Genomic DNA, 27,329 nt, shown 5'->3' with positions numbered 1-27,329 from the left:
TAAAGGAAGATTTAGTAGGAATCCGTGAAGTAAGGGATATGAATTCCTTCCTTACATTGGTAAGAAGAGCAAATGAGTTTATATGTATAAAGTGCTCACTTAGCATAATGCCGGGCACACTGTAAGTGCTCAGTAAATGTGAACTATTATTAATAATTACAGGTGTATAATTCCTTATCTGCAATTCTGAAATCCTAAAAGCTCTAATAACCAAATGTTACTTTGATGGTAAAACCTGACCCATTTGAAATTCATTTGGTGGCATATCCTAACCTGAACCAACAACATTCATCCTACTTTGTGTGAATATTAATGTGTTTAATTAACAGACAAGTCCTCAGATCACACTGGGGATGGACCATCCTGTTATGCTAACACCCCCAAAATTGTGAATTCTGAAACACATCTGGCCTCAGGCTTTTGCTGAGGGATTGTAATCTGCAAGAGGCAGCTTCCTTCCTTTCTGGAAGGTATTGAAAAGCACCCAAGAATCTCTTTACTCAAAAATATCCCTCCATTCCCAACCACCCAGCCTAACTTAATGCATGAAATTTCCTTCCACCCACTGGAGAAGGTGCTGTCTCCAGAAAGGCCTTGTCAAAATGCAGTTTGGTGCCTGACACAACCTTTACTCATTGAAGATTGAGCACCTACTAGTTATTCTATCCTTAGCTGAGAGCAGGCCTTTGAGGGATGAGTCGGTCAGCCAAGTCAGGTGTGATGCAGAGTGAGCATGTGTGTAGAGTGTGAATGGAAGGTCAAGAAGGGGCCACTGATGGGGAGGACAATCAATGAAAATGGTGTTGTGAGGGACTGGTGTACAATGACAACACATTCCACCACGTACCCCAGGGCTGGCCCTGGGAGGTGGGCACTTCTTACACCAGGGCACCAAGATAACACAGAGAGAGAAGATCCGAAGAATTTATTCTGCTGAGCTGGACCCTAGCTCTGCTCATCATACCAGAGGTGTCAGGAAGCCATCCTGGATGTGTGGCTATTGGGTTAGCTGGGACCCCTGCAGCTCGGGGAGACTCTCTGCTGTCAGGGGCAGAATTAGGCCTCAGCCCCAGCTAGGTCTGGCCTTGGGATGTCAACAGTTCAAAAGACATCAGGAAATGCAGACACACAGTGGAAGACAGGAGTTGTACAGTAACTCCCCCATCCTCTTAGGACGCATTACCATCAAATGGGGGTCTTTCTTACCCAGAAAACAGTCAAGGTAGCTCACCGTGCTTTGTCTTTACCTGGAATGCTAACACATCCTGCTACGGCTGGAGATGTACTAAATTACGTTAAAATAAAATATAACTGGAGGTGGAGTATTCTTTCTGCAAGCCAACCTCAATTGTTTTCACCTCAGGATAGTATATTTCAACTCAAATTTGGTATATAGTTTGTGAAATGCTCCCATTCTTTAAAGCACTTAAATAATTTCACACAGTCTTAGAATGTGACCTTATTTAAGTAAATAAAAACCAAAGGAAAATGATTTACTTAAAGTTAAAAAAATGAAAGACAAAGGTGAAAGAGTCCTGAGATGTCTGAATCTCAAATCTGTCCTCCAGCCTGGCTGCAGTGCTTTCTTCAAAATACATGAGTTACAGTTATTCTGATGTCTGGGGAGAGCACATTATAATGGTGAACAATTAGGATGATTAATAATATGAACTCTTCTCCTCAATTTTCACAAAAACATAGTAACTCTCCAGTCATTTACATAATTCACATTGAAATGCTAGAATTCTTTAATGACAGATAATATTCAGGATCAAACCTTTTTAACCTGAACCTTTAAAATGAAGATTCCACTATGGTTTTTAGAGATTGTCATCAAAGTACCAGCCACACACAGCAACTAGCCCTGACACCACACTATCTACACCTGTCTAATGTCTTCAACTTCTCAAATCCCTTTTACATATATGATCTTACTTAATTTTCACATTCATCCTGGAGGCAGGAAGCATTGGGATTATACCCTCCATGCCACAGAGGAGATATTTAAAGTCAATTTAAAAATGGAACTAATGGTTTCTGTCCTGTCTTTGAAGCCAGACCTTTGCCCAGGACCCGTTTGCATTAAGGACGACCTCTCTGGCAGAAATCACACCAGACAGTCAACAGATATAGGAAGATACCATCTGGGTACTAAACCTTCCTGGGTTGAGAAAGGGGAAATGCCAAGTGACCAAGGCATTGTTTGATCCTTCAGAGGTCTCCGCTGACTACGCAGGTGGGCCGGCTGCGGAATGTCATAGCGCCTGGGCACAGTGACCGCCCATAGATGTGGGGCCAGGACAACCTTGAATGGGGCCGGAGACCAGTCACTTCCACCCAGGGCCTTTGCTTTCTGACCAGTCCTCACCCTACTTCTTGGTTAACTACCTCACTGCCGCGTGGAGTAATGGAAACCATTACAAACACTAAATATGAAATGCCAGACATCAGCCTGAAATGTCATCAGACTGAGTGGCAGGTGGGTTTAGGGCTCTAGTACCACCTCACTGGGGTTTCAAAACAACGCAGGGAGTCCGAAAATGCTTCAACTGTCCCCTTTGTCCTTTTTATTCTTCTAGATTCGAAGTCTATGTTAAACAACAAAGTTGTAATATCAAAATGGTTATTACTGGATTGGGGCCAGAAAGATGCTTAAGACATACCCAATCTTGTTGGCATAATCAGACAAATGAGGAGGAAGAAACTGATTCACAGATAAACTTTTGTTTCTTCATTTTACTCAGATGTCAAGAAGTCAGTGATGACGAGCTCCCCACGGTCTTAAGGCAGTAGTTCTCCAAGTGTGGTCCCCAGACCAGGAGCATTAGCATCACCCGGGAACTTGTTAGAAATATAAATTCTCAGGTCCTACTCCAGACCTACTGAATCAGAAACTCTGAGGGTGGGGCCCGGCAAAGATGTTTAGCAAGGCCTCCTGGTGATTCTGACACTTGCCAAAGCTTGAGACTCTTTGGTCTAACCAAAATATATCTAAAATGCTAAAGAACATCTTATTTGTGGTCAGTCAGCAGCACTGAACACTGGTAAGCAAGAAATCTCTTTTCACATGATATACTACCACTAGCCCTCCATCAAGAATCATAATTTGACATTTAATTGTAAATATACGAGCAGTAATATTAGATGCACCACACATTTCCTAATGAGGAGATACGTCTGATTTCATTAGCTTACACATTTACAAGGTGGGAAAGAAATACAAAAACATCCAAGACCCTCATTAAGGGGCTGCTGGTCAGCACCTTGTCTCTGAGGGTATTGGAGGGAGATGGATAACCCAGTAATGCTTTCAGTACTACACGGAACAGTCTTTTTACTAGCTTAGATGGCATCTGTTTCTAGATAAAAAGACCAGTATTTAAACACTAAATGATGTGGAAATTGTGAAACTGCTTTCTTTTATTCATTCTACTGGGGAAAGCTGGCTTATTACTACACTTTCATGGTGGAAAAAATGGCTCCACTTTTCTCTCCCGACCATAAACAGAGGGGGATTTTGTTTTCAACTTCTCCTCACAGCCCCCAAAGACCTCCTGCCCCTAATCCAAATGCCAGTAGTATTTCTGGAGATAAAATATTATAATTACAAATGTGCAGGCTCATTTCTTTTTATCTACAGAACCTAGTTCCATCTTCAAAGAAGAGTTTTGTATTTCCCCTCAAGGAATGTTACAGTCTTATTTAAAATAATATATTTGCCAATTCATTTATGGGCTGCTTAACCCATACTGCTCAGTGTGCTCAAACACCAAAGACAAATGACACTTGGCCTTCACTGCAGTTCCCATTCACAGAAGAGAAACACTTCAGGCAGAAGTTCATAAGGTGCACCACATGTTTTTAAAGAACATACTTACTGATGCCCTTTTATGCTCTTTCTTAAACGTGGTCTTACTCATTTGGTTATAACATGACCATGTCTGATAATAACATATCTTATCCTTGGACGCAGAACTAATGTTTGAGTCCCTTTTAAAGTTCAGTTCCTACTGAGGCTTATTTCCTAACACACACTGAATACTTAATAAACAGGTTGATCTGACAAGAAAATATTTAATTGGTCAGACTGAAATGTCTTCTGAATTTAGTTATGTCCCAGTAATTTGTGGCTGGTGAAAGAAAAACGGGACAATATTTATATAACTTCAATAACATTATACATGTGATACTTGTGCATCTGTTAAAATTTATTTTTCCTATGATTATCATTTTGGCATACATCAAACCCCATTCGGCATTTCCAGAAAATTTAGTAATGCTTCTGATCACAGAATCTCTTTCCCTTCTGTTGCTATCAGTTTTGCTTCTTTCACAGCACCAAACGATTCTTTGTTGGTCATAACTGATCCTTAGGTCATTTCTTTCATTATTTCCTCTGCTTTCCAAGAGAAAACTATAACAAGGGCAGGTTCAAAATTGATCAGATGCTCTGGTCTCAGTGGAGTAAAACCTCAGCAAATGCCTTAAAAGCACCAGCCCTTGATTATTCGTCTATTTGTCTTTCTGCAGGTTTTATAATTTCTATTAGAAAACAATAGCCCTTATCACCTAACCAGCAGAGGGGTCTATGATACACATCATCATGAAATAAATTTCTCTCTTTCTAGCCTTTACTGCTGCTCAGAGCTTTCAGCCCTCGGTGTGTGGATGCCAATCTAACATTTTTTTTTGATCATCCATTGCTTGTCTTTAGTTGCCTTATTAGGTTGCTTGTATTCTTCCAATAATGTACTCCTATAGTGAAGCCTAGTCATGAATCTATTTTACCAAGATGATGTGGTGAGAATGTGTTTGCTTTATCATGTTAAAATCTCAAGAGAATGTGGCATATTACTCACATTCTGTGCATAAAGACACCTAAATCCAAAATGTAGCTCTCAAACTGCACTTGTCCAATATGGTAGTCATTAGCCACATGTGGCTATTTAAATTTAATTAAAATTAAATAAAATTTAAAATTAGTTCCTCAGTAGCACTGGTCACATTTCAAGTGTCTGATAGCCACATGCAACTAATGGCCACTGTTGCACACAGTGTAGATATCGAATATTTCCATCATCACAGAAAGATCTATTGGATAGACTGTTTTCGAACCTCTTTCCTATTATTTTTTCCTCACAAATTCTGGGTAATTTTAGGTCTTTCTAAGCCCATTACCCTAATATATCTCTGTATGGCATTTATCACACTCTGATCTTTTATTTGTGTATTTATATGCTTACTAGGAATACGAACTCCATTTTGATCACCTCTTTATCTCCAATGCCCAGAAGAGCATCTGGCATACGGTAAGCGCTCAAAAGTTATTCATTGAATGAATGAATGACTTCTGGTTAAGGAATAAGATTTTATCTTGGGTTTCTAAATTCAGAACCTAAATTCAGTGTGATTTGGATTACTTGAGATGATAGGAAAGCTAGGGTTTCCCATCAGAAGCCTTGCTCTTCAGTTCCTTTCTTCAGATAATCCATAAGTGGACAAGGAAACTGAGTGCCTTCTAGTGGGGTAAAGCTATCAAAGTTGCTCAAAAAACAATGGTGAGGCAGAAGGGGTGGGTCCTTACCCTCTAGAGGTGAGAAAACAGTGACTCAGGCAGATTAACGAAGTTACTAAATGGGCTGAAATCAAGAGGAATGTGTCAATCTTCAAATCACCTCTAATACAACAAAAGACAAAATACACCTCTCTGTTCTGGGATCTGAGAAGGCAGGCACTGCCTCTATTCACTTTTACATACCTTTCATGCCCATTTCGACACCGGAAATATGGGTAAGCCCTCGTTATTTGCTGCCTTGCCCCTCTAGGATACTTTCACATGTCTTTGGGTATATACATGTGATACCATAGAGTAAAGGTGATGGGCTTGAGGGGCAAATGCTTACCCACATATTGGGAAATTAAGCCAGGTAAGTAGCTGCTGGTGACATTCTAAACATTATCAAGGTAAAGAAATTAATTTCCTTTTTATTCCTACTAAAAGACAGCAAGTCCATATTAACACACAAAATGCTATGAATCTAGGGGACCCATGGGTGGCTCAGTCAGTTAAGCCTTTAAGCCTTGATTTAGGCTCAGATTGTGATCTCAGGCTCATGAGATCGAGCCCTGCATCGGGCTCCACGCTTAGCAGGGAGTCTACTTCTCTTCCTCTCCCTCTGCCCCTCCCCTTGCTTGTGCGCGCACACGCTCTCTCTCAAATAAATAGATCTTTTTAAAAAATGCTACAAATCTAATATATGATCCCTAACAAAGTCCAATTATTTCAGCCTTATTATGCCGCTGAAAGCTAATGAGCATGTCACAGAATAATGAACAAATCTGATTTCTTTATACACAAACATTTTCGAATCCTTTTAATAGCTGCTATTATAACAAGATGATTGGGCTGTCCTCCAGCAGAGACACTGAAAGGGAGGTTGGAAATCTCATAGGCAGGTTAAAATTCATTAAGGAGAAGAGGACAATAATGCCAGTCTTTAAACAATCTACCACAGAAGAAGCAAAAAGCGGTGATGAGAAGGAAATGAAGAATATAATCTGTGATGGTGGAACATAAAATGTATAATCTCACACACTAGAGATGCAGGCTGCTCGGTCTGTATATGAGGCGCTTCAAAGGCTCAGCACTAAGGAACCTTGACTCCACACAGCAGACTAGGTCTTTAAAGATTTTGACAGGACAGGAGTAGGTGGCTTTTTGGTAATGGAGAGAGCACGAAGACAGCAAAACCCTTCTTGGGTGTGTTTCTCAAACACTCATCTGCCTTCAACCTGTCAGGAGCCATGTCAATGACAGGCCACCCAGAAAGCATGGCAGTCTCACAGAAAAGGAAGATTTTATGCCTAAACCTAAGCAACAACACAGAACAATTATTTATAGAACATGATGACCTTAACATGTCTCAAAAATATATGCATATGTCACATCTAAGGCTGCTAAACTCTATCTTTTGAAGACTCATTTGTCATTTTTCATCAGATCCACTAGATGAAGAAATAGCATATGTTTACAAGCAAACATGCTACATATATAAAATATTTATATATAATATAGATTGATGCTCATATATACTAAAATACATATTTATGCTTATGTACATTATATATATGTATATATTTATATATATATATATACACACACATGTATTCTTTCAACACAATGCTGTGGGAAGGGCAATCCATATATTTCATCCCTCCCCACAAAATGATGTACTCCAAATGACCCCATGTGAACTCATTTTTACCATGTCCATTTTATGGACATTTACAATGTGCAGATACTGGAACAAAAAGTATAGCTGATGAGCTTCTGGGGTAATGGAGCCAGTAAATTTAGATAACATATTGTAATACTTACTATTTCTTAGATAGAGTTGGAACATCTTGCTCTTAAAATGTGACTTTTTATATTGTTATATATAAAAGAATCAATGTAATACACATAAGGGCCTTAAAGCCTGTTACAGGTTTGTCAGGGTACAGTTTTTGGTGATACTACATCACTGCCTTATATATATGTCAATTAAACATAAAAAATCAACAATGTTTACCCAATACTTACCATGGAAAAACTGCTTCAGAATTATCAATGCATTTCACATTGTTATTGCAAAATAAAACACAGATACAGGAAACCACACAAAACAGACACATAGAAATATTATAAGGTGAACACCACCAGGTCAAAAAACAGAAATTTTGGCAGCTAAGCCAAAATTCCATGTGCCCCATTCCCATCAAAACCATAGTAGCCATTATCCTGACTTGTATAGTAATCATTTCCTTGCACTTTTAAAACGACTTTTTCATTTAAACGTGCATCCCTAGATGTTAGTTTAATCTTGCCCATTTTCAAAAGTGTGATATGCCTTTTAATCTACAGATTCTCTCTCCTTTCTTTTCCTTACAATTCATCGGTTGAAGAGTCCAGGTTGTAGAGTTTCTCTCAGCCTGGATTTTGCTGACTGCGTATTTATAATGCAGTTCAAAATGTTCCTGTGTCCTTTATATTTCTGCAAGTCAGCAATTGCCTCCAGAAGCTTGGTGAGAATTTGCTTCAATTGCTTTGGCAAGTCTATGGGTGGTGGTATGCTCTTTCATCAGGAGGGCCATACTGTCTAAGTTGTTTATCTCTTTTGATGTTAACAGCCAATAATGCTCAATGCCTACATCTGCTAACACTGGGGACTGCCAATGTTAATTATTTCTTTTTCATTAATTAGTTGAAACACTGTTATGTTTTCTTTTTAAAGATGCTTTCCCTCACCTCTTATTTGGTTATCCAGTGGTGTAATTCATACGATTCAAAGTGTCATATACTTGATTCTTTTTCCCTTTATTTTCCAGTTTTCTGGATGATGAAATGGTTCCCTATATCCTTCCAAAGTGATTAGGATTTCTTTTTTAAATTATAAACTCATGGATTTAAACATATTTGATGAGTTCCATTCCACTGCAACTATTATTACTATTGAAGTTCAAATCATCCTATCTTTGTCCAGGGGGAGCCTCTTCAAGGTCACTCCTGAGTCCTGTTGATATGACCCCAGCAATCTTTAATAACTTTCTTGCTATCTGGATTGACAAGATGTTCCAGGATCCTTTTGTCCATTTCCTGACACTGACCTGGAATCAGCTACTTCACCCAGAGCTCTGGTTCCTTTTAGCGGGGAATTGGTTATTCTAAGGCCACAATGTGGGTACTAGGGATTCTCCTTGTTCCTGGGCCACTGTATGTGTACATGCAGGCACCTACACATATACCTGTGTGTGTTTATGCCATGCTGGAGAGAATCCTGCTTCTCAGGGACAAAGAAGATGACAGAATTAGAACAGCCCGTAATTATTCATTTGATTTATCCCATACTGAACCTCCATCTAAACACTAGAGTAACAATACTGCCACCACCAATATGATTCCTGGAGACACTCTACCTGCCTATGCTCCCCGCAGTACCTCCCCATTTTTTCCACATACTATACTCTCCCCCTTTTAACCTGCATTTTGATTCTATGAGTTTATAATTCACAGTGGTCTTCATGTCACCGCCTCTCTAGTCATTTGGATTGTCTCAAGCTCCTTCTCCTCTACATCGCACAGGAAGGCCTCATGGGAACAATATGCCAAGTTCTTACTTGTAACAGTTTATCTCTGCTTTCATACTTAAAAAATTTGGAAATAATATCCTCAGCTCACATTTCTTTCCCTTGAGAATCCTAAATATATTACTCCATTTTTTTTATATAAAGAGTTACATGTAAAAAATCTGATGATCTAATTTTTTCCCTTAGAAGTCTTTCCTTTGGTTTGATATCTAAAGGATTTTTTTTCCCTTTAAAGTCTAGTTTACTTACTATACTGTATCATTCTGGGTTACCACTCTCATGTATGTGGTGTGCTCTCTCAATATACAGTTTTAAGTAGTTATTTCAGAAGGGTTTTTTGGCATTACAGTTTTTAGTATTTTTTTGTTGTTGTTCTCTAAGATTTATTTATTTATTTTGAAGACAGAGAAAGTGGGGGGGGGAGGAGGTGCAGAGGGAGAGGGAGAGACAAGTAGACTCCTTGCTGAGAGCGAAGCCCAGCACAGGGCTCAATCCCATGACCCTGAGAGCATGACGTGAGCCGAAACCAAGAGTTGGACACTTAACGGACTGAACCACCCAGGCGCCCCTAGTATTTTTTTGTTGTTGTTCCTTTGCTTTATTTTTCTTCTTCAAGACTCCTATTATCCATAGTAAATCTTCTTTGCCTATTGCCACTATCTGACACTTTCTCTTAAAATCTTTTTCTTCCTTTCTTTTTGCATTTTTAAGTTTTGTATTTTAAGCACATTTTGAAACAGCACACTTCAGTTTTGATCTCTTTTACTGATGTCTTCCTGGCATGCTTTCACGGTCTGCAGGGAAACATCCCTGCTCTGTCTTCTTCTGTTCTTCTCATCACTTTATATGACGTTGGATCTTGATACTTTTCTGATGCTCATTATGCAAAATGAGTTTTCCCGAACCTTTAGAAGGTGTGATTCAAGCAAATCTGAGTGACTTGACAGAACTCCCTCTTGGGTTGTTTTTGTGAAGTATTCAAAACCATGGCACACTGCTTTCTGAGATGTCCTGCACCTCTTCCCTTTCTTGGCTTTTCTCTTTCCTTCGTATCTACTGTCATTGTCCTGCTCAATTTTGACTCCATGGGGAGTCAGATGGGTCCCCAGGCCTGGAAGGGAGCTTTGGTGGTTTGGTTTCAAACACTGATGTGGCCTAGACTGCCTCAGCTCCTTTCAGAACCCACCCGGAAGCCCCCGCACTCAGCTGGTACTGAATCAGGTAAAAGCCCTCCCCAGTCTCAGCTGCTGTGCTCAAATTGGCCTGTAGTGATCTCCTGCTAGCTATTCACATGTGTCGGATACCCTGTTGTTCCTTTCATGCTCCTTCCTCTTGTATAAACCCTGATAAAATGCAAGTCTGGTGGCTCTTGGTGGTTTACCACCACTGCCTGCTTATATTTAGGGATTTGTGGGGATACCTTATCACGTAGTTTTGAGGTAAACGCCTATGGGTATTTGGTTTTGCTACCTGGTTGTTCAGTTTTATGTGAGGATTCAGAGTTTAAAACTATGTTGTTGCTGTCTTCTTCCCAGAACCAACTAGGCATAGCTATATTTTTAGAGGGGAGGGAGGGGCCGAGGGAGAGAGAATCTTAAGCAGGCTCCATGCCCAGGGCAGCGGAGTCTGATGCTGGGCTGGATCTCAGGATCCTGAAATCATGACCTGAGCCAAAATCAAGAGTTGGATGTCTAACCAACCGAGCCACCCAGGCGCCCCTAGACATAGCTATTTTTAAAAGAATATTTTTCATCTATCTCTAAAGCTGATCTCTAAATTTGATACGTCACTGCCTGCATGGTTACACTGTCCTTGCTGCCAAGGCAGACACTGCCACGACACCTCTGCTCATCCAGGGCTGCTCTGGGGGCAAGTCTTCTCCAGCCTGATTGCCGCTTCTCCTTGGTCAGGACTTGCTCTCCTCCAAGACAGCAGTATACTACAGATGTCCAGATGTGGCGGCTATTCAGTGATGCAGAGAGGGGGGAAGTAGGCCGAAGGTGGTGGAGCCCTTCATCTTCTGGTTCACCTGCATCTGGCTAACAAGGCAGCACCTCCCAAGCAGCAGCAGTCCAAGCAGAGTTAGGAAAATCAGTTGTTCTTTTATTGCAGTGGATGGGAGACGGCTAGTATACTGGTTAGATTTGGGTCACGGAGCTTAGTGGACAAGGCAGCCCTCCAGAGGGCTGCCCCAGGACCTCACTCCACTATCTGAGCAGGGTGCCTTCACCATTCTGGCCTGATGGGAGTGAAGGCTGCTAATGCAAATGGCGGCCGTTATGTTTCCTATCTTCTCCCTTTCTGAGAGTTTTTATTTTCCTTTGCAACCATTGTATATTGGGAGCAGACAGGGAGTCTTTTTGTATATAGGTCAGCAGATTACAAGAAGCCTCATCTGAACCTGATAAAGACAGCTGCACAGAACCTCGAGATCGTGGGCGTTGAATGGGGGTGCAGTAATGTATGGGGGAGGAAGTGGGTTGCACAACAGCACAGGAGTATGCATGGATACCTGGGTGGCTGAAGGGGCAGACTGTAACAGATAACAGCATTTACATTCCCTCATATCTACCTGAACTCCCCCCTTCTAGTGTGCAGGAGCTGAAAAGTGGAAAAAAAAAATCCCACCCTCCCCTGCAATTCGGGTTCAAAATGTGGTTTAGGTTTTACTCACCACTTGTAGTCACAGGAGGCTTTGATTTAGAACTGAGTCATATGGAAAGAAGTGAGCTCTTGGGTATCAGTTCAACAGACTGCAGCAAAGGCAACACGTTCTTAAGTTGGCCGCAGCGGTGGTGGCTTCCTGATGAGAGCTGAGGTGGCCGGTGTTGCATCTAGCAGCTACCTGGGATAGTTTCCTGATTAGGGCAAATGCAGAAGCCACTCTGAGGGTTTGCCATATGCTTTGGGGAGTTGTTCCTCAAAGCCTGGTCTAGAGTTTTTTCTTCAGCCCTCCAGTGATTCTGAAAGTCACTTAAAATCTTATAATAAATCACTTCCGGTTTATTCTACCTAGAATGGATTATGTTTTCTGCAACTGATCTCTGACCAACAGAGTCAGCCAATGAACAAAACGCATACAGCTCCGGCTCTCGCTTTCTTTACCAAGGGGCAGGCAGCCAACCTTCCCAGGTGAGCCCTGTTCCTAGATGGTCCTAGCAGGGAGGGGATACTTCCAGCACTTGGGCATGTGTATGCTTGCTGCCTGAGGAGACAGAAGGGACAGCCTACCACAAGCACACTGATGAGCAATGCTGGTACTTTCTATGTTTTGGCCATACCCACTGATATTTTTGTTCAGCCACGTATGGCAGAACGACATTGCACATTCTCTCTGAGAACTGTCAAATAAAAATGTCATTTGTGTTTTTAAAAGAACGTTTGGGTTCAATGAATCATGGAACACTACGTGAAAAACTAATGATGTAATGTATGGTGATTAACATAACATAATAAAATAAAATTAAAAAAAAAAGACCGTTGGGTTTAGAGAAATGAAGAGGGAAGATTTTCAGATCTAAAATATGTAAAAGGCTTCCTCCAATTTAGGATGGAATTTATAAACTGTATGGTTTCCCTCCCATTTGCAGCACACATTATCTTCGTATAAAAAGAAATGCAGTTTTTCCTCTATTTCAGCTATGTTTTATTACAAACACCAGAAGAGCAGCGAGCGATATTTGGCTGCATTGTTTTCAGGCTATAACCTGAACATTTCAGCTGGTGTATAATGTGAGCACACTTGGCTTTGAGCCACGGGCAACAGGGGCTGGTTATCCTGCACAGCACCGGGGCTGTCCTGCCAACAAAGGACAGGGTGCACATCAAGCACATAACAGCTGTTCTCAAAGGGCAAAGAACGTAACCTCACCTCCCAGAGTCAGCTCTTCCCTGCCTGTATGCAGGCCCGGACTCTCTCTCGGGGCAACCGGTCATCCATCAGACACTACACAGTGACCTCTGGGAACAGTGTGTCCCATCTGTCCTCAAACTTCCCGGAACAGCAGCAGCAGTGGCCTGTCACTCCTGAAAACTCAGGCCAATCGGTTACAGTATGGTCATGTGTCTTTTCTCCCTCACAGAGGTGATGACACCCAACTTACATTCTTCATGCCCACTCGGGTATTTTTACCTTGTCGATTTACCAAATGCTACCACTGAGTTTGCTATATCACATCACTGCATCTCTTGTAGCCTGCGTCTTTTTTTCTAATAAACTTTTTATTTTAGAACGTCTTGAGACTTGTAGAATCATTGTGCAGAGTACAGAGAGTTCCCACATAGCCACACCCAGTTTCCCCGATTATTCACACCTATGAGTCTGGGACGTCTGTTGCCATTAATGAACTGATATTGACACATTATTATTAGCTAAAGTCCATATGTGTCCTTTTTCTGGTCCATGGTCCCTTCAAGGTCCATTACATTTCATCATCATGTCACCTTAGTTTTTCTTGGCGGTGACAGTTGATTTTCCTTGTCTTCGATGGCCTTGATAGTTTTGAAGAGTACTTAGCTGGCATCTTTTCAAAATTGTCCTTCACTTTACTAACAAGGAGAATCAGAGAAAATGGTCTTTTGGAAGAAGGTATTAGATGGATCATGAGCCTTCAAAACAAAACCTAACAGTCCTGAGTTTTCAGAAAGACTCCGATGGCTTTATCTCTGTCCATGCTCAGCTGTGATGGAAAGTTGGGTGCGCTGCCTGGTGGATATGTGGACAGCTGCTGAGGGAACGCCTGTGGAGCAGGGGCTCCCCAACCTGGCTGATCATTACGTTCAAGTGAAGAACTTTATAAAGCACAGATTCCCAGCCCTGGCCCAGGGGTACTGAATCAAAATCTCTACCAGCAGGGTCTTAAATTCTGTATTTTGTATCTCTTTTAAAAAAATAATAATGTTAATTATGTTTTTGATATAGAAAATTATAAAGCATGGCCCATAGTCTGTTAGTATTATTAATATAAATAAAAGTATGTGTAGAAAATTTAAAGAGTAACCAAAAATCCAAAATGAAAAGTGAATGCCTCCCTATAATCTATTTAACCATTTTCTAGGGATATTTTGGTTGTTCCATTTCTATTGTTGTCTTTTGTTTGCTCTGGGATTTGTACTCCAACAAGTTTCCCAAGATATTCTGGTGTCATCAGAAATTCGGAACTCAGCACTACAGAAGAATTCACAATTCAGCTATGGAGGGACAGAATGGCCCTCTCAGAATGACATCCTTTATAAAATCATAAAGCCCTGCTCTTCCCCTGCCTCCCCTGAACAAGTTAGCTCTAAAGCCATTAGATGGGGCAGAGCAAGGAGAGGTGGCCTGTGACAGCCTGTGGGTGTCCAAGCCCAAGTTGGGTGAAGAGGGCATCCCCACCGGGAGGGAAGGCTCAAAGTGGAGAATCAGAGCCCAAGCAGGGGAAGGAGGGTGTCCCTGCAGAGGGCAGGTTGAGGGGAGTTAAGGCCTTAGTGGGTGAGGAGAGTATCCACATGTAGGGGCAGCCTGAGGTGCTATGTCAGGGCCTGAGCAGGGAGAGGCAGGTATGGGTATCCATGGGGAGGGGTGGCCTAGGGTCCAAGGGGATGAGGAGGCCATTCAGGAGGGTGGGTACCTTTGCAATAGAAGTCAGAGCCCGAATGGAGGGCGTCCATATGCGGAAAGGGGTAGGTGTAATGGTGATGGAAGACTGATTATATCAGAGGGGTTAATCAAATAAATAAACATAATAAGGGTAACAGGAGCCAAGTTTCTCACTGTTGACGAAAGGAGCCACTAATATGGAAAGGGAGAAGGACAGAAACCCTGGATACCCTACAATTAGAGGTATCAATATGAACTTACAGATTTAAATATATGTAATTTAAATTTACTGTATTTATAAATATATACACTTGTATTATGTAATGTATAAAAACATATATGTAGTATATACTTGTATATACATATATGTATATTTGTGTACATGTCTGTATTTATACATATGTCTATGCATATTTACACAGATACATATGCAAATGTGTGTGTGTCTTTTGAGTGGGCTTGGGAGCAGCAACATCCCCCTCAATAGCAACAGACACACCTAGTGCCCAGACCTTGGCTTTTATACCATTTTCCACTAAAAAGAACCAGGGATCCTTGGAGAAATGACTGGGGCAGGCAAAGAACATGATGAGCTTAGAACATCTTGTGCCAGAAATCAAGGGAAGTGTTCAAAGAATGATGAGGACATGTCCAAAGAACATAGGAGCCAGGTTGAAGGGGCTCAGGTGAAACTTGGGACAATTTGAGCATCAAAATAAATCAGGACTGTAACAGATTACATCCCATTTAATAAAATAGAAAGCCAAGACCTCATACTGAGAGAAATAACTAAAAAAGTTGTAAGTTTGATAAAGAACAGGATATTTACATAGTTTCAAAGTATCTCCCACAAAACGTTCATCAATTAAAAGAAAAAAGATCACCTTCATAGGGGAAAAGCCCAGAAGATGCCGCTTTTAACCAAGGTATGGAAATAAAGATCATTAGCAATGGGACAAATTGAAATTGTGTGCCACCTGATAGGACGCAATGGAAAGAACCCACCATCATCACTTCTGTGATATTTCTGCATGTATTCATTTTGTACCCTCAGTCAACAAACATTTTCTGTGTCATAGTTTCTGGGGGTCAGGTGATTGTGGCTGAAGTCAAATAGTTGGCTAGGGTGACAGTCAACTTACAAGGTTTAACCAGGGCTGGAGAATCCACTTCCAAGCTCACTCAACATTGTTGGCAGGCCTCAGTTTCTCACTGGCTGTTGGCTAGATGCTTCAGTGGTTATGTAGGCCTATGCACAGGGCTGCTCATGACACAGCAGCTTGCTTCACACAGATCGAGTGATCCAAGAGATTACTTCACAACTTAATCACTTCTGCTACATGCTCTGGGTCACAAAGATCAACTCTGGTATCAGGTGGGAGGAGACTGCATAAGGGTGGGGATAACAGGAGGTGGGCCAATTTGAAGGTTGGCTATCACACTGCTAAAGATTCATAACCTGAAGATAATCATGACAAACCCAAATCCCTGGCTACTCCACAAAATAATTGGCCTGTATCCGTCAAAGTGTCAAGGTCATGCAAATCAAGAAAGAACGGGGAACTGTTCCAGAGTGAGAGAGACTAAAGCAACCTGACAACTAAATGCAATGTGAGATGCGAAACCAGATCCTTTTGGGATTAAGGATATTACTGGGACAACTGGCAAAAACTTGAACGGGGTCAGGGGATTAGTTGGTAGCAACGTATTGATGTTCATTTCCTAATTTTACTAGATTGTAAGTTGTGATTTTGTTGGAGAATGTTCTTATTTATAGGAAATGCCCACTCAACTGCTAGAGAGAGAGAGAGAGAGAGAGAACATCAGGTCTGAAACTTACTCTCAAATGGTTTGGGGAGGGAGATGTTCTTCTGTAATTGCAACTTTTAGGGAAGTTTGAACTTGTTTCCATATTAAAAATGTATATGAATTATAAAGACCTATGACAGAAATTTAAGTGTCTAAGGGAGAAAATCCTAATTCTACTATAGGTAGAATTACATGATAGTAATTTTTTGTAGGTCAAAAATGTGTGAATATTGGTAATTCCATATGGTTCAACTTAATACAAGAATACCCCAATAAACTAATCAGTATCAAAGATAATGAAATTATGGATTTCAATAAAAAGACAAAACCATTTTGAGGAACTCTCTCCTGCCACCCCCCACTCTTTGTCTAGCGTCCCTAGCATCTGCCTCTCTGTAGACCCCCTCCCCTAAGCACACAGAGAAGCTGCTGGAATAACCTGATCTTAGAAACAATCCCCTGATTTCATAGTCCCGTCCAGGTACGTTCCTATTTCTTTGCACTCCTTCACAGCATTTTTTGAAAGAATGGTTTCTATTCCCCATGTCCTCTCACTCCCCATTTTGCCCTAAACTCACTCTAAATCGGTTTGCAAAGCTACCACCCATAAACGTTTGCGCATCAAGGCCATCAATAACTTTCCTGTTGATTTTTCTGTTCAACACTGCTGCCCACTCCCTCCTTCTTGAGACATTTTCTTTTCTTGGCTTCCGTGAAACCACATTTCTCTTGAGTTTCCTTTTTTCCTCTTTGTTTGTATCCTCGCCCCCTACAACTCACCCTCCAGAAAACATGCTCAGTCATTTTGTACAGATGTGAACTGGAGCATGCCACTCTACAGAAAACCCTGCAGTGGCTTCCCACCGGAGGGAGGAACACTGAGCTCTCATGGGAGCTCCTGTGAGATCTGGCCCCTGCCCGTGCCCACTCCAACCCATAGGCATCCCTCTGGCCTCTCACTCAGTCTTCTGCCTGCTTCTCAAACCTGCCAAGCTTGTTCCTACCCTGCTCTTCCATGCAGGTCCTCTCTGCTTGAAACATTCTTCCCCAGTCATCGCAGGGCAGATGCCTTGTCTGCATTCCAGTCTCAGCTCATGTGTTAATTCCTCAAAGAGACTTGCCCTCAAAACCTAATCTAAAACAGATCCCCACCCTTGCCTGCCCCAATCCTTCTCTCCCATCATGCTGGCTTGTGTTCTTCAGAGGATATATCCTAATAGGAAACGATCTTATTTATTCATTTATTTGTTCAGTGCTTGTCTGCCTACCCCGGAACACAAACGCCCTGAGTGTCTTGCCAGTCTTGTTCTTTACTGTATCTCCAGTGTCTGGGACAGTGCCTAACACATAGTAGGTGCTTCATAAATATTTGGTAAGTAAATGAATCACCTAATTTCTGTTTCAAACTGCTACTGATCTCAAGCCGTCAGAGGTCTCACAGCTATAACTACAGAATCTAAGAGATGACCTTCCTCCCAAGTCACCTTGTCCACACTCAGATCAAATGAAGAACCTCTTCACAACACGGCCGGCAGAAGGTTATCCAGCCTCTGCCTGAGCACTCTCAGTAATGGGAGAACTCACGACTTTTCATAATGGAATATTTCCATGTCATTGCTGAGAGCTCTATGTGTTGGAAAGATTTTCTCTTCAGTGACCCTAGATCTTCTTCCCTCTACATTCCACTTATATTAGTCCCTAAAGCAACTGAAAAAGCCCCACTTCACCTGACAGCGACTCAAATATCACTTGAGGGAGTGATCACATGACGCCGAATTCTCTTCTCCCAGATAAATACTCGCAGCTATCTCAGCGCTTCGTGTGACATGAAAAATGAACCAACACAGCGTCTGAGAAAGGCCTGCAAAATTTTAGCAATTTGGTTTAAAACAGTAAAACCTTTCTGACATCTTATCTGAAAAATAAAATGTAAGAGTGCCCTTCAGTATCCAGAGAACACAGCGTGCTTTCTCACGACTGTCCTGTTCTCTTCATGCCTGCTCCCCTGCCTCACAGCCTTCCCGGTACTGAGGGAAGCACAGCAATCACGGGCCCAGGAGCGTCTTCTCTGAGACAAACACCCATCTCTGTCACAATATGATTGTGGCCCTGTGTTCTCAGTTCTGGATAAATTCCACATTTTAGTAAGATGAGAGACAACTCTCGTGATGTCACTCTTTGCTAATGAGCTGTGTGGCACAGGCTCTTTGCCAAGGGCATTAAACAATTTATTCTCTGAGAAAAAAAAACCAGTTTGGATCCGACTCCCTTTGGGGCTTTCATTTTGTGTGTAGTGCGGGAGGAAGAACAGATGGTTGTGGTTAAACAGGCAACAGTCTGGTGCATATCTGTACCCGGTGACTTCCATAATAGAGTAAGCACTCTATAAATACTATTGAATGGAAGAGGGAGTGAGTGAATGAAGGCACCAGTGAACCAGAGGGTCTCAGAACTAGTGCTCTAGTCGGAGCTCTCCTTTGACAGATGAGGAAGTCAGGCTGTGACAGGGGACTCAGAGCCCAAAAGTGTCAGATGCGGGACCAGACCCCAGGGCTCCTGGTTCTCAGGCTTAGAACACTTTCCACAGATTCATGCTGCCTCTCTTACTGGGCTTCTGTGCAAATCAATTTCCAGTTAACTGAATAGGCACAAAGGACTTTTTGTTTTGTTTTGTTTTGTTTTGAACAACTAGGTCACTGTAGATGACTTCTTCATATCCGCCTCCCCCAAAATGATTATTTTAACCAACACAGTAAGCCCACAACCCTTGGCAGCGACACAGTTAAGGACTGGATGTGACCCAATCCTGGCCACTGAGGCATGAGGGAAAAATCTGCTAAGCAAATTCGGGAGCTCCCTGCTACTAAGGAGACACAGGGAAAACATCCCTCTTTTCCCTTTGGCACTACCATGTCTGGCGGCGGCACGTGGACCTGCTATAGCCATCTTGCTACCACTCCGAGGATGAGGCTACACTGAGGAAGGGAGAGCAGAGAGATGGAAAGAAACTGGCGCTTCATGATCCCATGAAGCTCCTCAACCAACCAGCTCTGGAGCCTGCCCTATCTGCAATCCTTCAGTGAAGTGAAATTATAAATCACCAGCTGAGTTAGGTGTTCTGTTATTTGGACCTGGAAGTATCCTGAGAGGTTCAAACCATTTTTTGATAGAAACCTTTAAAAAGAAAATATTTGCTTCCTTGAGTTCTTAAACAATAAAAAACCAGAAAATAAACACTTCTTCAACCAATCAGGGATTTCATTCTGCTGTCAAGGACTGAGCAAGGTTGCAATGTAGTAATGCTTTGTTTGCCTTGGCGCTGCATGCTGACATACATGGTCAAGCATTCTATGCCATTAAGTTCTCAAACTTTTTAGTCTCAGGACCCCTTTACACTCTTAAAACCATTCCTGAGGACCCCAATAAGCCTTGGTTTATATGGGTTACATCTACTGATATTTATGAGAAATGAAAACTAAGAAATTAAAAAATATTTATTCATTTAAAATAACAATAGAAAACCTGATAAATGTTAACATAATATGTTTTAATGAAAAATAGCTACATTTTCCAAGACAAAAGAAAATTAGTGACAAAGGAAGTAATGTCTGACATATGCATGATCTCTTTAATGTTTTAATTAAGACATTAAATTCTTAAATCTGCATCTGAATTCTTAAATCTGCATCTGGCTGAATCTGTCATGATATGTTGTTTTGGTCGACGTATATGAAGTATATGAAGAAACTCTGACCTCACAGAGATGTGTAGTTAGAAAATGAAGGAGTATTTTAATAATCGTTCCAGATAATTGTGAATACTTTTCTTCGATACTGCACTATAACTTGAAAAGTTTCTTTTTTTTAAGACTTTATTTATTTATTTCAAAGAGACAGTGCATGCGCGTGCGTGAGCACACAAATGGGGGAAAGGGGCAGAGGGAGAGGGAGAAGCAGACCCCCCACTGAGCATGGACCCTGACACGGGGCTCAATCCCAGGGCCCCGGGATTGTGACCTGAGCCCAAGTCAGACGCTTAACCGACTGAGCCACCCAGGTGCCCCTTGACAAGTTTCTTAAAGGCTAGTTGCAATGGAGATGTACAACACAATATCAACATTAACAAAAGTTTGGAAGAAGCTGATTCCAACCCTCAAGGATGACTCTGAGGGGCTCAGTGGGGGAAATAACTGCAGATGTGGTAGAAATAGCAAGATCCCTAGAATTAGAGGTGGTGACTGAAGATGGGACTGAATTGCTGCAATCTCAGGAGAAAACGTTAATCTCATGAGGAGCTCCATTCCTGAGATGGAATCTACTCCTGGTGAAGATGCTGTGAAGACTGCTGAAATGCCAACAAAGGATTCAGAATATGACATAAACTTAGTTGATAAAGCAGCATCAGGATTTGAGAAGACTGGCTCAAATTTTGAAAGAAGTTCTACTGTGGGTAAAATGCTATCAACAGCATCTCATGCTACAGAGAATCATTCGTGAGAGGAAGAGTCCATCAATGTGTCAAAACTTCATTGTTGTCTTATTTTAAGAAATTGCCAGAGCCACCCTAGCCTTCAGCAACCATACCCTGATCAGTCAGCAGCCATCAACATCAAGACAACACCCTCCACCAGCAAAAAGATTATGACTTGTTAAAAGGTTAGCATTTTTTAGCAATAAAGTATTTTTAAGTTAAGGTCTGTACATTGTTTTTGTAGACATGATGCTATTGTACACTTAATAAACTACACTGTAGTGTAAACATAATTTTTATATGCACTAGGAAACAAAAAATTCATTTGAATTGCTTCCTTGCAATATTTACTATTGAAGTGGTCTGAAACCAAACGCATAATATATCTGAGGTATGCTAGCAATTTTATTTAGAGTCCCCAAAAAGATACCTAAAATAACATTTTGCTCTTTTTCTATCTGTTAAACATTTACTGATTCTTCTGAGATTATCAGAATGTTTTTCCTAGCTCTATTCTATTAAAAATAAATGTATCAAGATGGCGGAGGAGTAGGAGACCTGGATTTCATCTGGTCTCAGGAATTCAGCTGAATAGGGATCAAACCATTCTGAACACCTACGAACTCAACAGGAGATAGAAGAGGAGAGTAGCAACAACTCTCTAAACAGAGAAGCGACCACTTACTGGAAGGTAGGAGGAGCGGAGAAGTGAATCCGAGGCGATATTCAAGAGGCTAGACGGTGGGGGAGGGGGCCTCCGTCGGCCGCTTCTGGCAAGTGCTAGAGTGCAGAGCACAAAATCGGAACTTTTAGAAGCCGGCTCCACGGAGGGATGTCGCTCCAGTGGCTAAGCGGGAGGTGGAACCCTCGCGGGACAGTGTGGTCTCAGGACCCTTGGGGTCACAGAAAGACCGGGGGTGCCTGAGTGCAGCAGAGCTCCCAGGTATCGGAGCGGGGAAGCCGGCTGCAGAGATGGAGCCGAGGCGCGGGCTCTCAGCTCAGGGTTGCCATAAACTGTGATCCGTGGGCCAGTCGGGCCACTGCTCCTCCAGCAGGGACCCAACAAGCGGCAGAGCCGGGGAGACTCCCCTTCCTCCCCCGGGAGGAGCGGCGCGGGAGCGCACCGCAGGGATCTGCTGGGTTTGGAGACTCCACACGGGGTGAGGTGCCAGAGATAGAAACGCTCGGTCACAGGCCAGGTGAGCACGGAGTGTGGCTGGAGACCGGGGACACGGGAGTGACTGGCTGCTTTTCTCTGGGGGTGCACTGGAGTTCTTGCCTCCTCTGGGGCGGAGATTGGGAGGCCGCCATTTTCACTGTTGTCCTCCAAAGTCGTATGGAAAGCATGCAGGGAACGAAAGCTCCTGAGAGCAAACCCGAGCAGATTGCTTAGCTGGGACCAACAAGGGCGGGGCAATTCCGCCTCCGGCAAAGACGTTTGGGAACCACGGCAAGAGGCCCCTCCCCCAGAAGATCAGCACGAACAGCCAGCAAGCCAAGACCAAGTTTACTGATCAAGGAGAACGGGAGAACTCCAGCGCTAGGGGAATACTGCACATAGAATTATTGGCGTTTTTTACCATGATTCATTAGTTTTTCAAAGTTAATTTTTTAACTATTTTTTTAATTTCTCTTCTTCCCTTTTTCAACCAACATCTTATCAATCCCATTTTTTTTAATACATTTTTTATTTTTCATTTTTAGAGTCATATTTTATCCCTTCATAGTAGTTACCCTTATTTTTGGCATATATATATATATAAGTTGTTCTCTCTTTAAAATTTTGAGATACAGTTTCTTCTAACAGATCAAAATATACCCTAAATCACTAGTGTATGGCTTTGTTCTAGTCTCCTGCCTGATCACATTCTCTCCCTTTTTTTTTTTAAATCTTCTTTCTTTTTTCAAACAACTTCTTATCGTATCAATTCCTTTTATAAAATCTTTTATAATTTTCATCTTTACAGTCATCTTCCATCCCTTCATTGTATCAACCCTTATTTTGTACATATATAAGTCTTTCTTCCTTCAAACTTTTAGGAGGTACTTTTTTCTAACAGACCAAAATATGCCCAAAATCTAGTGTGTGGCACTGATCTATGCACTAGCCTGATCATATTTGATCATATTCGGTTTATTTGGTATTGTTCTGTTTTTGTTTTTAATCTTTTTCTTTTTTTTTCTTTCTTTCTTTTCTCTTTCTTTTTTCTTTCTTTCCCTTTCTTTCCCCCTGGTTTCAGGTCTTTTCTGATTTGTTTAGAGTATATTTGCTGGGGACGTTGTTAACCTGTTAGCATTTTGTTCTCTCATTCATCTATTCTCCTCTGGACAAAATGACAAGACGAAAAAAATCACCTCAGCAAAAAGAACAAGAGGTAGTACCGTCAGCCAGGGACCTACTCAATACGGACATTAGTACAATGTCAGACCTAGAGTTCAGAATCATGACTTTAAAGATACTAGCTGGGCCTGAAAAAAGCGTGGAAGTTATTAGAGAAACCCTTTCTGTAGAAATAAAACAACTAAAATCTAACCAAGTCGAAATCAAAAAGGCTATTAATGAGGTGCAATCAAAAATGGGGGCACTAACTGCTAGGATAAATGAGGCAGAAGAGAGAATCAGCGATATAGAAGACCAAATGATGGAAAATAAAGAGGCTGAGAAAAAGAGAGAGAAACAACTACAGGATCACGAGGGCAGAATTCGAGAGATAAGCGATACGATAAGACGAAACAACATTAGAATAATTGGGATCCCAGAAGAAGAAGAAAGAGAGAGTGGAGCAGAAGGTATATTGGAGCAAATAATAGCAGAGAACTTCCCTAATGTGAGGAAGGAAACAGGCATCAAAATCCAGGAGGCACAGACAACCTCTCTCAAAATCAATAAAAATAGGCCAACACCCTGACATCTAATAGTAAAGATTACGAGTCTCAAAGACAAAGAGAAAATCCTGAAAGCAGCTCGGGAGAAGAGATATGTAACCTACAATGGTAGAAATATTAGATTGGTAACAGACCTATCCACAGAGACCTGGCAGGCCAGAAAGGACTGGCAAGATATCTTCAGAGCACTAAACGAGAAAAATATGCAGCCAAGAATACTATATCCAGCTAGGCTCTCATTGAAAATTGAAGGAGAGATAAAAAGCTTCCAGGACAAACAAAAACTAAAGGAATTTGCAAACACAAAACCAGCCCTCCAAGAAATATTGAAAGGGGTCCTCTAAGCAAAGAGAGAGACAAAAAGCACAGATCAGAAAGGAACAGAGACAATATACAGTAACAGTCACCTTACAGGCAATACAATGGCACTAAATTCATACCTTTCAATAGTTATCCTGAATGTAAATGGGCTAAATGCCCCAATCAAAAGACACAGGCTATCAGATTGGATTAAAAAACGAGACCCACCAATATGCTGTCTGCAAGAGACTCATTTTAGACCCAAAGACACCCCCAGATTGAAAGTGAGGGGGTGGAAAACCATTTACCATGCTAATGGACACCAAAAGAAAGCTGGGGTGGCAATCCTTATATCAGACAAATTAGATTTTAAACCAAAGACTGTAATAAGAGATGAGGAAGGACACTATATCCTACTTAAAGGGTCTATCCAACAAGAAGATCTAACAGTTATAAATATCTATGCCCCAAACATGGGAGCAGCCAATTATTTAAGGCAATTAATAAAAAAAGCAAAGAAACACATTGACAGCAATACAATAATAGTGGGGGACTTTAACACCCTCCTGACTGAAATGGACAGATCATCTAAGCAAAAGATCAACAAGGAAATAAAGACTTTAAATGACACACTGGACCAAATAGACTTCACAGACATATTCAGAACATTCCATCCCAAAGCAACAGAATACACATTCTTCTCTAGTGCCCATGGAACATTCTCCAGAATTGATCACATCCTAGGTCACAAATCAGGTCTCAAACAGTACCAAAAGATTGGGATTATTCCCTGCATATTTTCAGACCACAATGCTTTGAAACTAGAACTCAATCACAAGAGGAAAGTTGGAAAGAACTCAAATACATGGAGACTAAAGAGCATCCTACCAAGGAATGAATGGGTCAACCAGGAAATTAAAGAAGAATTAAAAAAATTCATGGAAACCAATGAAAATGAAAACACAACTGTTCAAAATCTTTGGGATACAGCAAAGGCAGTACTGAGAGGAACGTATATAGCAATACAATACTTTCTCAAGAAACAAGAAAGGTCTCAAATACACAACCTAACCCTACACCTAAAGGAGCCGGAGAAAGAACAGCAAATAAAGCCTAAACCCAGCAGGAGAAGAGAAATAATAAAGATCAGAGCAGAAATCAATGAAATAGAAACCAAAAGAACAGTAGAACAGATCAATGAAACTAGGAGCTGGTTCTTTGAAAGAATTAACAAGATTGATAAACCCCTGGCCAGACTTATCAAAAAGAAAAATGATCCAAATCAACAAAATCATGAATGAAAGAGGAGAGATCACAACCAACACCAAAGAAATACAAACAATTATAAGAACATATTATGAGCAACTCTATTCCAGCAAATTAGATAACCTGGAAGAAATGGGTGCATTCCTAGAGATGTATCAACTACCAAAATTGAACCAGGAAGAAATAGAAAACCTGAACAGACCTATAACCACTAAGGAAAGCAGTCATCAAAAATCTCCCAACAAACAAAAGCCCAGGGCCAGATGGCTTCCCAGGGGAAGTCTATCAGACATTTAAAGAAGAATTAATACCTATTCTCCTGAAACTGTTCCAAAAAATAGAAATGGAAGGAAAACTTCCAAACTCGTTTTATGAGGCCAGCATTACCTTGATCCCAAAACCAAAGACCCCATCAAAAAGGAGAACTACAGACCAATATCCTTGATGAACATGGATGCAAAAATTCTCACCAAAATACTAGCCAATAGGGCCCAACAGTACATTAAAAGGATTATTCATCATGACCAAGTGGGATTTATCCCTGGGCTGCAAGGCTGGTTCAACATCCGCAAATCAATCAACGTGATATAATACATTAACAAAAGAAAGAACAAGAATCATATGATCCTCTCAATAGATGCAGAAAAAGCATTTGACAAAGTACAGCATCCTTTCTTGATCAAAACTCTACAGAGTATAGGGATAGAGGGTACATACCTCAATATCATAAAAGCCATCTATGAAAAACCTACAGCCAATATCATTCTCAATGGGGAAAAGCTGAGAGCTTTTCCCCTAAGGTCAGGAACATGACAGGGATGTCCACTATCACCACTGCTATTCAACATAGTATTAGAAGTCCTAGCCACAGCAATCAGACAACAAAAAGAAATCAAAGGCATCCAAATCGGCAAAGAGGAAGTCAAACTCACTCTTTGCAGATGATATGATACTTTATGTGGAAAACCCAAAAGACTCCACCCCAAAACTGCTATAACTCATACAGGAATTCAGTAAAGTAGCAGGATATAAAATCAATGCACAGAAATCAGTGACATTCCTATACACCAACAACAAGACAGAAGAGAGAGAAATTAAGGAGTCGATCCCATTTACAATTGCACCCAAAACCATAAGATACCTAGGAATAAATTTAACCAAAGAGGCAAAGGATCTGTACTCAGAAAACTATAAAATACTCATGAAAGAAATTGAAGAAGACACAAAGAAATGGAAAAACATTCCATGCTCATGGATTGGAAGAACAAACATTGTGAAGATGTCAATGCTACCTAGAGCAATCTACACATTCAATGCAATCCCCATCAAAATGCCATCCACGTTTTTCAAAGAAATGGAAAAAATAATCCTAAAATTTGTATGGAACCAGAAGAGACCCCGAATAGCCAGAGGAATGTTGAAAAAGAAAAGCAAAGCTGGCGGCATTACAATTCCAGACTTCCAGCTCTATTATAAAGTTGTCATCATCAAGACAGTATGGTACTGGCACAGAAACAGACACATAGATCAATGGAACAGAATGGAGAGCCCAGAAATGGACCCTCAACTCTATGGTCAACTCATCTTTGACAAAGCAGGAAAGAATGTCCAATGGCAAAAAGACAGTCTCTTCAACAAATGGTGTTGGGAAAATTGGACAGCCACATGCAGAAGAATGAAACTGGACCATTTCCTTACACCACACACAAAAATAGACTCCAAATGGTTGAAAGACCTAAACGTGAGACAGGAGTCCATCAAAATCCTAAAGGAGAACACAGGTAGCAACCTCTTCGACCTCAGCTGCAGCAACTTCTTCCTAGAAACATCGCCAAAGGCAAAGGAAGCAAGGGCAAAAATGAACTATTGGGATTTCATGAAGATAAAAAGCTTT

The 27,329-nt window shown here is 41.3% G+C and overlaps 1 protein-coding gene across 4 annotated transcripts in view; it reads right to left on the bottom strand.

Annotated features, from left to right (window-relative positions):
- The window catches only part of FIG4 (FIG4 phosphoinositide 5-phosphatase), a 127,791-nt gene that overhangs the window by 751 nt on the left and 99,711 nt on the right, over positions 1-27,329 (bottom strand). The gene's annotated exons all lie outside the window — the stretch shown is intronic.

Source organism: Callorhinus ursinus, unplaced genomic scaffold (genome assembly GCF_003265705.2).
Source record: "Callorhinus ursinus isolate GAN/ISIS: 27379988/994484 unplaced genomic scaffold, GSC_fseal_2.0 scaffold6, whole genome shotgun sequence".
Taxonomy (NCBI): domain Eukaryota; kingdom Metazoa; phylum Chordata; class Mammalia; order Carnivora; family Otariidae; genus Callorhinus; species Callorhinus ursinus.
This window is presented reverse-complemented; position numbering and strand designations above follow the sequence as displayed.